The sequence below is a fragment of the Callithrix jacchus genome, chromosome 1 (genome assembly GCF_049354715.1).
Source record: "Callithrix jacchus isolate 240 chromosome 1, calJac240_pri, whole genome shotgun sequence".
Lineage (NCBI taxonomy): Eukaryota > Metazoa > Chordata > Mammalia > Primates > Cebidae > Callithrix > Callithrix jacchus.
This window is the reverse complement of record NC_133502.1, coordinates 13,106,149-13,118,518: the sequence shown is the minus strand read 5'-3', so window position 1 is coordinate 13,118,518 and position 12,370 is coordinate 13,106,149. Positions and strand designations below refer to the sequence as shown.

At 38.5% G+C, this 12,370-nt stretch overlaps 1 long non-coding RNA gene across 8 annotated transcripts in view; it reads left to right on the top strand.

Annotated features, from left to right (window-relative positions):
- LOC103791692 (uncharacterized) overlaps positions 1 to 12,370 on the top strand; it is a 39,458-nt gene that overhangs the window by 5,806 nt on the left and 21,282 nt on the right. For all 8 annotated transcript variants that reach the window (XR_013534455.1, XR_013534465.1, XR_013534477.1 and 5 more), the window contains 2 exons: positions 5,331 to 5,399; positions 6,602 to 6,836. This is a non-coding gene — a long non-coding RNA (uncharacterized LOC103791692). The remainder of the gene's footprint in view (positions 1 to 5,330; positions 5,400 to 6,601; positions 6,837 to 12,370) is intronic.

Sequence of the window (12,370 nt, the reverse complement as noted above, 5' to 3'; positions counted from 1 at the left end):
GAAAGGAAAATAGAAGAAAATAGTTTAAACTGGGGATAAGTAATGGTATGAGTACTTATAGCAAATATAAGTAGACCATGGAAATCCACTGTATGTTTGTCATACACTTGCTAATTTTTTTCAATAAAGTCAATCCCTCCACATGGTATAACATGAAAAATGACAGCCTTTACAATTATTAGATCCTTCAACTTATTTCAAATACTTTTTTTATTTTCATGAGATTATAAGAATGTTTTAAACTTTGAAGCTGTATCCATTGTCTGATTCCCTCCTTTTTTCTTCTGCTTCTCACATTATTGTGTTCAACAATGGTATTGAGGCATCTTGGGGAAGACAGAGCAGAGTTATGGTGTAAGCACCAGCCAACTCTTCTCAGAAGCCATCTGGTTACCTTGTCAAGGGAAGTTATTCCTTCCGCTCTCTAGAATTATCTCCTAAAAAAAATACATAATCTTTTACTATTATCCTAATTAATGCTTCTCACACAGACTGATGAGATGGCCTACCCCAAATCCAGAATGTAGCTTAAATTCCACCTCCCCTTGTTTTCCTTAATCTTTCACCGTATTTTCCAAATGCTTTATACCTTTCTTCTCATATGTACTGCAATTTGTCTTGCATTATATTTATCTTTGTCATTTCAGCTAGTATATGGACTCATGGATGTCTGGTGGGGAGGAGGGTGGACAAGCTATAAGTTCTTTCATCTTTCTAATCTTTATTATGCTTTAGTCAATAGTATATATTCAATAGATGTTGAATGAATTGGATTAAATATAAAACATTAAATGTTATTAAAACTATGATAAATTTTCAAATTATTATATTCTTCCTATTAAAGGAAAATCAGTGATGTTTTTCGACTTTGAACTGAAACTCTAAACTATATGAAATCATAATAATGTGAAATCTTAAACAGTATTATTCTTCAAAAAAACAGTAACATAGGCTTAATTCACAAGAACTGCAACTTGCTCTCATCTTTTAAGCAATCATTTTTAATGTTCTAACCAAATCCTTATACTAAAACAAACAACTGCTGAATGTGATAAATTAATGGAAAATATAGAAAACTCCTGTTTTCTCTAGCTCATTGTATGTGAAATCATTCTTAAGAATCACTTCCACTTGTTTCAATAAAAAATAGCCAATAAGGCAATTCTAATTGGTTAAACAACAAGAACAACAATAAAACAAATCACTGAGGCAAATGACTTTTAAAAGAGTCACCAAGGTTAAAAAATATTATAAGAATATCTAAAAACTTACACATGTCCTTGATATAGTTTTGTCTTCTGTTCTCTTAAGATTTCATTAGTTTTCATGTTGCTTAGAAATCAAGGACATCTGAGTAGCAGGTCTTGACCTAAGGAAAATATTTATGATGTTTTCAGTTCCCTTATTAAAGACCCTATTTTTCATTGCAGCTGAGTGTTGGTGTAGGCAGGATAGGAAAGCTTACAGATGGTGGGAGGCACAGAACCTTAATAGGGGCTCAGGCAAAAATATCCAGATGACAGCAGACAGGAGAGAGAATAAAGGATGCCATCCTCCTCATTGTGAGGACGGTGGCTGCCTTGGTCAGGGGCTTTTGGCATGGTTCTCACGAATTACACAATCTAATCTTCTGTACAGATTTTAGAGGTGCAGTTGAGTGTGCTAAAATGGCATTACTACCTACTCAGAACATGATGCTTCTGTGTGCCCATATGCCCAACTTATTTTCAAATGTATTTGAAAAAATAGAAAATAAGCATTCTTAGTACTAGAGACATACAATAAAAATGCACATGACTCTATCCATGTGTGGGTTTCTTGAGAGTTTTGGCAGGTTCCAGAGGACCCATTTTTGTAGCACATGAGTTCTCTGGTCATAGACCATTGATGTGTTCATTGGCACATGGTGCCTAGCTCATGAGCCAGTAAGATTTGTTTCCTCCTAGGAATTTAGAACCATAGTCCAGAGGGCGGGCCTGGGCATTTGAACTAGGAAGTAAGGAAAGTCACACTGGGAAAGCCTTTATGGGCTCTGTGTACAACTCAGCAGAAATGCCAATCTGCAGAGAAATGTCAGAGAATAAAGTCGATTCTTTGAAAGAGAAGTAGTGTTGGCTCACTTAGTTCCTGAGAGCTTTCCTACTCATGAGGAGATCCAGTTGCATTTTCTACCATTGGCATTGAGATCCCCACCTTCACCCCAACATTTAGCTACATTTTCCTTTACGTTTCAGTGGGTTTATATTACTTACAACCAGAAGGTTCCTGACAAAGACAAAATTATCCTGTTAGAACATGTTCTCTTATATCTCTGTCAGGAGCACATTGGAAATGAACAGCATTCTACTGTCGGTTTGTCAGCATTAATTACATATCATGACCCAATAATTTTTCAGAATGTAATTGCATATAGCTGATGACTGGCTTCTGGAGCTGCTTCATGATGGTGTTAGAAGGTCCTGCCAGATTCCCTGGAGGAGATGGTTTGTCCTTTCTGTAATGATGGAAATATCTCTCCTGCAGGTTTAATAACAAAATGCAGCCCAAAAGCTCCAGGCACTAGCCAAGTCATGTGACATGAGACATGGGATCAGCTTATCTCACAGACCCAGACATAGAGCCCCGTGCCAGCCTGACAAAGAGTGGACAATCCAGGAGGATTTGAGTATTTCCGGCAGCTATTCAACAAATACAGAAAGAGCTGGTTTCCTTCAATTTACTATTTATTGTTATTTTTATGCAACAATTTTCCAGTTGTCATCTGGAGAAACTGAGAAGAAATATGAAATCATCTAGTTCCTCTTTGAGACAGTACTTGGGATCCTGTGAATGCAGGGATTTCCTTATTGTCCTAGCGGCAGGGAGGGGCATTTGAGGCTTCTGGATCATAGCCTTGGTCACATTTTAAAACTTGACGTCATGTCTAAAATAACTGTATTTAAATTTCAAATTAACTTGAAAATGAAACTACTAGACCATGTAGTTTACCTACTAAATTGGGACACTTTTGAGAATAAAAAGGGATGCTGTTAATAATAAAATGAAAACAACAGGCTTTGGAACTGACCCAAGCAAACTGGATGATAGTATTACCCTATTCTTAGCTTTTGCATTCTTGGTTTCAAGTAATTCACATATTAGGAAACCCAAGAATTTTGGCATGGCTTTTGACCAAATCAAATTTTAGCTGCCATTTTGGAGTACTGCCCATTATCCCACCACTAGTCACTAGCTGAATACACAAGCTTCTCTAGGGCTTCAGCCTCTTCACCTTTGCAATTTAATGAGTAACTCCAAGTCCCTTCCAGCACTGAATAGTCTATAATCAATGGCATGTCTATCTAAGAGTTTTACTTTTTGGAGAAATTTGTATTATTTTGATTCGGGTTCAATACAAGATAGAGAATATGAATATCGGTGAAAGAACATTGTAAGTAAGTTTTGTACACATTATAAAGTCATGCTGGCAGCATGGTGTAGCAGCAAACACCTGGACTGGAATCTCGCCACTTATTTCCTCTCTGAATTTGCCAAGGTTTCCAAACCATCCTGAATGCCTAAGCTGGAATACTTTCAACTGTAAAGCAGGCATAAGAATAGCTACTTTTTAGTAATATTATGAGAGTTAAGTCATATGTAGTGTATGAAAGTATCTAATATATGCCACAGAAATAGATGTATATGATCAATAAATACTAGTCCCTCTTCCTATTAGGTTAATGTCATTATTGAATATGTTATAAATGTACACTGCATGTTCTCATAATTAAAGTATGAATATATTGCCAATGAGTTTCTCTATTCTTAGTATTGGCTTTTACTATCACAGAGAGCAATTATGTTGGATGGAAGCACATCCATGATTATAGGCATCATCACAGTCAAACATACCTGGACCCAAAAGCCCTCTTTCTTCTTTTAGATCTATGGCATTGGGAGGTTACATAGGCTCACAGAGTCTCTCTCCCCTCATCTGCAACAATGAATGAGATAATGTGATAGATCACATGGCACAAGTCCTAGTGTATATCCAGTAATATGCATTATTGTTGTTGCTAGGATAATATAGGAGAAGAGAAATGAAAGTCTCCATTTAACAGGAGGAAGTGAGAAAGATGTTTCCATAACAAGAGCTTATAGTGCATGTAGACTTCAGAAGTGAATATACGTGAAGAATAATGGTTGAGAAAACAAGCCCATGAGCATGTCAGCAGCATTATGCTATTCCCACTAGAATAATAAAGGCCATTATTCCACTGAGAATAATGCCTTTCATGGTTACTGTGGAACCATTATGGACTGGTCATGATGCTATGACTTCTAAGAAGTCTAACAGCTTCAGATTTATAGTAGGGCTGTAGATGTGTTTTACCCATACAGGGCTCCTGACAGTGAAATCAAAGGCTTGGATTGATGATTTCTGCAAACAGGTGTATTAGTCTGTTTTCACACTGCTGAAAAAGACATACCCCAAACCAGGCAATTTCCAAAAGAAAAAGGCTTAATGGATCCACAGTTCCACTTGGCTGGGGAGACCTTACAATCCACAATCATGGTGGACGTTGAAAGGCACGTCTCACGTGGTGGCACACAAGAGAAAAGTGAGAGTCAACTGAAAAGAGGTTTCACCTTATAAAACCATCAGATTTCATGAGATTTATTTACTACCACAAGAACGGTATGGGGGAAATCATTTCCATGATTCAATTATCTCCCACTGGGTCCTTCCCACAACATGAAGGAATTATGAGCACTGTAATTCAAGATGAGATTTGGGTGGGGACACAGCCAAACCATATCACAATGTTAAGTGCTCTTAATCATTTTATTGATGAAGTAGAACAGGTTGATTAGTAATACAATAGTTTTGCCTGAGCCTCACTGACTTGTCTTGTAAATGTTGTTTTGGAGAAAGCCACTCCTACAATTTGTTTATAAGAAATGTATCATGGAGTTTCAGTGATCACATTTAGAGAACTATAACTGTCATATTAATGAGCACTGACAATGTGGATGATGATGATGATCCAACTCATGTGCATCAGAAAAAATTCATAACTTGATTTTTTTAATCTGCCTTGTTTCAATTAATCCTAACTTTTAGAAAACAGACAAATGCATGACCCAGACAAAGGTCAAACGTGTCTTTGCTTAGTAAAGATTCGGAATTTTCTCGTGCCAAGAGATCCTTTCCTGAGGCCTTTTCCAATTGAATTCAAAGTTTGCCATCCAATTCTTCCAGAGCAAAAGGATCTAGATTTTGTAGATGATGATGATGATGATGATGATGATTATACCAACTTCTAGTCTCTCCTTCATGTATTTGACAGTTCCTTAAAGTTTCTGGCTATAGCCTAGCCTTCCAGCTCCCTGACTCAGATGGGATCTGTCGGAACCAGGTGGGTATTAAAATCTCAACTTGCCTCCATTCCTCAGGCCCTGGACTCAAATGGGGGCCTTGTGGCCCTGTGGATAGCCTCAACCTCATTACCTAATTTCCACTGCAGGTTTGAATTGTTTCTCTATCTAGTGATTTCCCACTCTATCTTCTAATCCTGGCTTTAATGTTATTGTATTTGCTATATTTTATTCAACAATTACAAGTGTTTGGAACGGGACCAAGCACCCTTTCTCAGCAGTTTCGTCTCCAGATTTTTGTATAAATGAAGATTAGACTTCTCCTGATCTTCAAATCTTTCAGAATGCCATGTCTAATTTTTTTCGTGAACAGAATTAACAGAGGAAACCAGAGCCAGTATCTAAAACCTCAGAGGCCATCACTGTATAGCAGAGCCAGGCTCTAAAATCTCAGAGTCCATCACTCTACTATAGCAGAGCCAGGCTCTATAAATCTCAAAGTCCATCACCATATGGCAGAGCCAGGCTCCAAAATCTCAGAGCCCATCACTATATGGCAGAGCTAGGCTCTAAAGATCTCAGAGTCCATCATTTATTGTGATATAGTCCATCACAGTATTTTGGGAAAACAAAACAGTCTCCTACCCTAAAATATTTAACATCTTGAATTAAAACCACCAACCCTAAACCCTGGTGGCAGTGAAACTGCAAATTTTCAACTTTGCGAAGGAACCGAGGTTATTTGTTTCACTAGGAATGATCACAACAGATCAGGTAGTATTTGTGGAGGGTTCACTTTTGAGTAGGAGTATGGCAGTTACCACAAGAAGTTCCGTCCACATCAACTCAACCCTTGAGGAACACCGAGTGCACATCAGGATGCAGATGTATGCTTGCCTTACAGTGTCCAAGTTCCTATCAGTGAGCCGCACTGTTCTCACATCTTCAGGGTCCACAGTCTTTTAGCAAGTTTTTGATTTGGTACCCTGAACTATGGGATTTGACACCTTCATCGTAGCTTCAGTCAAGATGTGATTGGTGCAGAGGCATTCACCGACATTCATGTGTTGTAGAGTTTTCCTGGATTTGTTTTCCCCTGCAGTTTTGGATGGCCGGTTCTCTGGGGCTCAGTGACACCACCAGGCAGTCAGGGTAGGATTGTGCTCTGGTAGACTGATGAGGCTTGGAGGAGCAGAGATGTGCCCAGACTCACAATATCCCTTTTTTTTTTTTTTTTTTTCAGTTTTGGCATTTAAAAAGCATCAGATTACATTGTGAATGAATCCATATTGAAAGGTTATTTAAGTCAGTAAGCACCAGTCTGCCAATCACGTAAGATATGACGTCGCCTCTATCAGTCTTCTTAAAGGAAAGTAGGTTGAACATCGATCCAGGATGCCAGGACTCACGTCCTAAAAGTCAGGCTCTCTCTGTTCTTCTGCCTTGACTACTGAGAGAAAGGAGTAGGGGAAATCAAGGTAAGAGCTTCATGCACTTCCACTCTCCCCTCTCAGCACTAAAGAGGCAAGTTAGGAAGTAACACAAGTGTCTGTCAATAGACTAAATGGACAAACAGAATGCACTATATTCACAGTCTAATATCAGCCTTAACGAGGAAGGCAATTCTGACGTATGCTACAACATGGATGAATTTTGAGGACATTATGCTATGATGGAATAAACTCATCACAAATGCCGTATGATTCCACTTATATAAAATATCTAAAATAGGCAAATTCATAGATAATAGAAAGTAGGAGTCACCAGGGTCTAAGGGGAGAAAGGAATGAGGAAGTGTTGAATGGGTATAAGGTTCCCACTTGAGCTGACGACAAAGTTCAGGAGATGGATGATGGTGATGATTGCACAGCATTGTGAATGTACTTAAGGCTGCTGAACTTAAAGCACTTAAAGAGGCTTATATATTCATAAACACAATTCTTAAAAAGGTTGAGAGGACTACCACTTCTGGAAAGATGGAGTGGATTCACTTTTCGCTATTTCTCCTGAACGTGCATGATATGTAAAACAAACAGAAAAGTCTAAAAGGTGGAGAGAAGAAAGCAAAGCCTCCAGGGACCTTGAGACACAGTAAATGACACAGATGTGAGTTTCCTGGGTTTCCTTTTTGCTTCGGATAACCCAGACTGGGTGCTGCAGAAATTGCCAGCCTGGAAACACACCAATAATTGAAGGCAAAAAACAAAACAAAAACAAACAAACAAACAAAGAAACAAAAAAAAAACCTGAGTAAAGGGATTGACATTGAAGGTGCTGGTTTCATATTTGATGCGGGACAGGACGGGGTGGAGCTGCAATAGGGTGACTTAATCTCTAGGCCTAGGGAGTAGCCCCCAGATCGCTGTGGATGCAAACTTGCTGGAAGGATCTCAAAGACGCCCATCGACTCCCCTAAACTTCCCTTTATTCAGATCATATAAAACTTTTGCTTCACTCTATTTAGGTTAAATAGCACATTTGCATACAAAACGTTACCTCATTTCCAATCTTCACAAAAAAATTTCCAAGACTGGTTTAATACAGTATGTAGTGAGGGACTCCTTGGTTATTGCAGTTAATTACAGTGCCTGTGGAAACCTCACCAGCTCAGCTGATTCTATCCCAAGTAAGTATGGTTACTTAGGAGAAATTATACCTAGAACTGACATTATTCCAGCACTTCTAAACAAATAACCTGAGAATTTCTAAAATTCAAACCTGATAAAGGTTAGCTAACCTTCAGTCCTGTGAGAAGAACATTTAACCCCAAAGAAATCTTCAGTTGCAAGTCTCTTTGCAGCTCTGTAAACAGCAGGGTGGAGAGTTAGGTGAAGGCTGCACCTGACAAATCACAAACTCTCATTTCTGTTCCTTTGTTTTGTCATCTGTAAAATGGGGATAATAATATGAATTCTTTTAAAAATTAAAAAACATCATGTCAGATACTCACTGTTCTCATCACAAACTTGTAAATCTGGAAAGCAGGGACTGTCTTTGCCTTTAGAACATTCCAGAAGAGCCTAGTCTACTGCCTTGTAGACACTCAGAACATAACTGACCAAAGCATTGTGTCCAGTGCCAAGCACTTAGCACCAGTCTCTGAGCTACGGAAGACCTGGAAGGCCTTATCTTTGGATCCCTGGGGCTGGAAATCCATACCACCTGGTCACAGGTCCTGTTCTCGATGGCTTAGAAATCTGGCCACTCTCTGATCCCAGGCAGGAATATCCTAGTGGAAGAGGAGATGGGCATAGGTCTTCATTAAAGGATCTGAAAAACCATATTATTCCTTATACCTCCTCCTCGGAGGATCTCAGAACTATCTTGGCTTCTTCAAATCTAGTTAAACCATGAAGCCACCCTATGAATGAGTGGACTTTTAAATCCCTGTCTTGCCAGTTGAAAAACTTGTTTGGTTGAATTATTATGTCAGGCACACTAATTTAGGTATATAAGAAGTGTAAGCAACATTCGACACTTACTCCATATTTTATCCACTGGGTTCTACTTGGCAGGTACCAAAGAAGAAAAATTTAGCACCTTATCATTTATGCCTGCTATTTTTTTTTTCAACCTCCCCTAGTTGAAAAAAAATTAAAGTATCTGAGGGACTTTAATTCTCTAAATCTCAAAGCGGTAGGCTGACTTTAGGGTAAGTAAGATGTAAATGTAGTGATCACTTTTTGAGGGGTCTAGTATTTAATTTAAAATGTCTCTAGTTAAGGACAGATAATAATTTATTTAATCTATACAGCAGTCTCGATTAGGTAGTGGTTAGTAAAAGTGTATTTAAAAGGGCTAAATCGAAAGTTAATGAAATTTGTCATTTATTTCATCTACTGTAAAAGGATAACCACAGACTTCATTCTTGGGTGTCTTCATTTGCTTATTTACATGAATTATTTATCTTATGTCTGGAATTTAATACATGTCATAGAGCTGCAAATTATACAATCCATCTTGGGTTTTGTAGTTTGCTGTCTACATGGGTAATAAATCTCAGCTATTAGTTTTATTTATTAAACCTAGCTCAAGAAGTAGAGGTTTGACCCCATCTTACATTATGCTAAAAAAATAGATATGGTTAGTTTGAGATGTTGGATTCAGTGCAGCTAAAAAGAAAACCAATTTAAGTGAAAGGTGAATTAATAAAAGCTGTGCCAATCCTGAATGTCAGGATTATGAAAGGAGATTAATGTTCTGTTACTGCCAAGGTAGAAATCAGAACATGCTGGACAGCAGGTAAAAAGAAATTAATTAAATAATGGTTTCAAAAGTCACTCTGAATCAATGAAACAAACTTTGGAAATTTTAAGAAAGGAACTCTCTGGTATAAAAACCCACCAGCCTCTGCTTAGCTGATCTTTTCGTTTTTGTTTTGAGACACAGTTTCACTCTTGTCACCTAGGCTGGAGTGCAGTGGCACGATCTTGGCTCACTGCAATCTCCACCTCTTGGGTTCAAGTGATTCTCTTGCCTCAGCCTCCCAAGTAGCTGGGATTAAAGGCATGTGCCACCACACCCAGCTAATTTTTTAGGGACAGGAGTTTATCATTTTAGTGAGGCTGGTCTTGAACTCCTGAACCTCAGGTGATCTGCCTGCTTTGGCCTCTCAAAGTGCTGGGATTACAGGCATGAGCCACCACATCTGGCCTTAGCGGATCATTTAAAAAAATAATACTGGTTTCTATCCTAAGATACTCAAGCAAAATGTTCAATAAGCTTAGTCAGTAAGTCCAGTGACAAAATGCTCAGAAAACTGCTAGTGAAATCCTTTTTGAGTGGCATTTTGTGTGCTGCCTTCACTTGAAAGTGCATAGTAAAGGCAGATTTAGGACCTGTGACTATGCATCTGGACTTGGTGAGGACAAAGGAGGGAGAATGATGGGTTATAAATTAAGAACCTGAACTGAAAAATTTCAGGCCACATTCAGCTATTCACATCATTTTTTGCCTTACCTTATACTAAGACTTGTGTTTGTCACCCAGTTTCATACAACTGTCTTCATTTTTAAGCTTTCCAAACAGCGAAATAATGAACTTTTAATAGAATACTATTGTAGAATCCTAGGAACTTGGCCACTAAATAGCACTACAGATAGAGAGCTCAGCATGCTGAAGTCATATGATTTGTGTTCATAGACATCTTTTCTCAGGCAGCAGAGTCTTTCTGTGTGCTGTTTCCCTCCTGCCTGTAACATTCTCTTTCCTCATCAATCCTTATTGAACTCAACCTTCGGATCTCAGTGTACAAGATTTTCTAGGGAAGCCTTCTAATGTTCCAGAAGAACAAAGATCCCTTTGTTATGGATTCTCATACCCTTTCCACAAAACTTCTTTTGATTTCAGTAAAATTTTCACTTACCCATGGAATTATTTTATTGGCATCTGTCTCTCCCAAGGGAAAGTAAGTTCCATGAAGTTAGGTGTCTCATCATTTTAGCTCTAGTTCTTAGCTCTGTGATTGCAGCAGAACAAGAACTCAATGACCGTTTGTTGAGTCAGTGACTGAAAAGCAAGAGCAAGTATGCTTTTGAATTTGGTAGAAAAGGGCATGCAAAACACAACTTCTATGTCTTTTATAACCATTATGGAATCAGTATCCCTGAGGCCAATAAGAAGGGACAAGTTTTCCTTAGTATTTTAAGCACAAGGGTGACTCACTATACAAGTGAACAGCAACCTTCACATAGAGTGTCGGCTCATTAGGAATTAACCGTGAAAGATGTTCGAATTCGCTATTGTGCCACAAATACATAACTGGCTTTGGAACTGACATCAATTTTCTATCACTTGGTTGGAAGAATGAAATAGGAGAAAATTGAGATGGCCCCAATGAGCACCTTGATCATTGATAATTGTATCCTGCTTTTCCCACTGCTGTAACATCAGGACATGTTTTATTGCTCTATTGCAGCAGGAGAGATCAGCAATGTGACCATCTTGTAGCGATTCAAAAATGGGATTTCCTTTTGTTCTATGACCTCATGGCCCCCCACCCCCAACCTTTGTGGCCTTTAGCTCGTCTTTCCTTTGTCAGGGAAGGTGTCACCTATGGATTTCCTCTTCAAAATGGCAAAGGAAATTCAAGGTTTCATTCCTTTTCAGCTTGCTGCTTGGCCTAGTGGCAAAACCCGGCTATTGTTTTAAATACAAATATAAAATGAAACAGTAAAAATTGAGACCTGAGCAAGAAGTTTTCTGTAGTTCATTTTCATCTCACCTCCAATTGATGCAACACATGTCTATGCCTATCTTTGATACAGAAGGCACTGTGGTATGTGTTAGCTAATAAGATGAAAAACATTCACAGTCTAGTGGGAGAAACAAAGTTGTAGTTATCAATCTAAGACAGAAAATGATAAGTGTTAAAATAGAAATACAAACAAAATGTTACAGAAGAACAGTGAAAAGGGATACTAATTTCAATTTAGGGATTTTGGAAGATTTGGGGAAGAATTTGGACCTTGAAGTGTGGATTTTTAATAATGGAGAAGCATCATCTTGGAAGGCTGAGGTAGGCAGATCACCTGAGGTCAGGAGTTCAAGACCAGCCTGGCCAACATGGTGAAACCCCATCTCTACTGAAAATCCAAAAATTGGCTGAGTGTTTTGTTGTATGCCTATAATCCCAGCTACTCAGGAAGCTGAGACAAGAGAATCGCTTAAACCTGGGAGGTGGAGGTTGCAGTGATCTGAGATTGCACCACTGCACTCCAGCCTGGGTGACAGAGGGAGACTCCATCTCAGTAATAATAATTATAATAATAGTAATAAAGATTTTAGGGAGCTTAAAGAGGAAGAAGAGTATCTTCTAGGTAGAAGGAACAAGGGAAACCTAGACACAAAGGTAGGAAAGCATAAAGGATGTTTTAAAAGATATTAAATAATACTGTGTAGCTGGTGTTTGCAATGTTTGGAGATATGAGAAGTAGGTGATAAAGGTAAATGGAGCCTATATATAGAGTAAGTCTCGAATGCTATATAAGGCAATTTGGGCTTTATTCTGTAA